Source organism: Bison bison, unplaced genomic scaffold (assembly GCF_000754665.1).
Source record: "Bison bison bison isolate TAMUID 2011002044 unplaced genomic scaffold, Bison_UMD1.0 scf7180017864468, whole genome shotgun sequence".
NCBI classification, from domain to species: Eukaryota; Metazoa; Chordata; class Mammalia; order Artiodactyla; family Bovidae; genus Bison; species Bison bison.
This window is the reverse complement of record NW_011495029.1, coordinates 4,778,933-4,780,096: the sequence shown is the minus strand read 5'-3', so window position 1 is coordinate 4,780,096 and position 1,164 is coordinate 4,778,933.

The following is a 1,164-nucleotide window of genomic DNA, read 5'->3' as shown; positions in this document are numbered from 1 at the left end:
GGATATATCCATTTGAATGCAGATTTCCAAAGAATAACAAGGAAAGATAAGAAAGCCTTCCTTAGTGATCAATGCAAAGAAATAGAGGAAAACGATAGAATGGGAAAGACTAGAAATCTCTTCAAGAAAATTAGAGATACCAAGGGAATATTTCATGCAAAGATGGGCACAATAAAAGACAGAAATGGTATGGACCTAACAGAAGCAGAAGATATTAAGAAGAGGTGGCAAGAATACAAAGAAAAACTATACAAAAAAGACCTTCATGACCTAGATAATCACAATGGTATGATCACTCATCTAGAGTTAGACATCCTGCAATGTGAAGTCAAGTGGTCCTTAGGAAGCATCACTATGAACAAAGCTAGTGGAGGTGATACAATTCCAGTTGAGATATTTCAAATCCTAAAAGATGATGCTATGAAAGAGCTGCACTCAATATGCCAGCAAATTTGGAAAACTCAGCAGTGGCCACAGGACTGGAAAAGGTCAGTTTTCATTCCAATCCCAAAGAAAGGCAATGCCAAAGAACGGTCGAACCACCACACAATTGCACTCATCTCACATGCTAGTGAAGTAATTCTCAAAATTCTCCAAGCCTGTCTTCGATAGTATGTGAACGTGTACTATCAAATGTTCAAGCTGGATTTAGAAAAGGCAGAGAAACCAGAGATCAAATTGCCAACATCCATTGGATAAATTGAAAAAGCAAGAGAGTTCCAGAAAAACATCTACTTCTGCTTCATTGATTAGACCAAAGCCTTTGACTGTGTGGATCACAACAAACTGTGGAAAATTCTTAAAGAGATGAAAATACTAGACCACCTTACCTGTCTCTTGAAGAATCTGTATGCAGGTCAGGAAGCAAGAGTTAGAACAGGACATGGAAAAACAAGCTGGTTACAAATAAGGAAAGGAATACATCAAGGCTTTATATTGTCACGCTGCTTATTTAACTTATATGCAGAGTACATCATGAGAAACACTGGGTGGATCAAGCACAAGCTGGAATCAAGATTGCTGGCAGAAATATCGGTAACCTCAGATATGAACATAACACCACCCTTGTGCCAGAAAGCAAAAAAAAAAAACTAAAGAGCCTCTTGAAAGTGAAAAAAGAGAGTGAAAATTTGGCTTAAAACTCAACATTCAGAAAACTAAGAT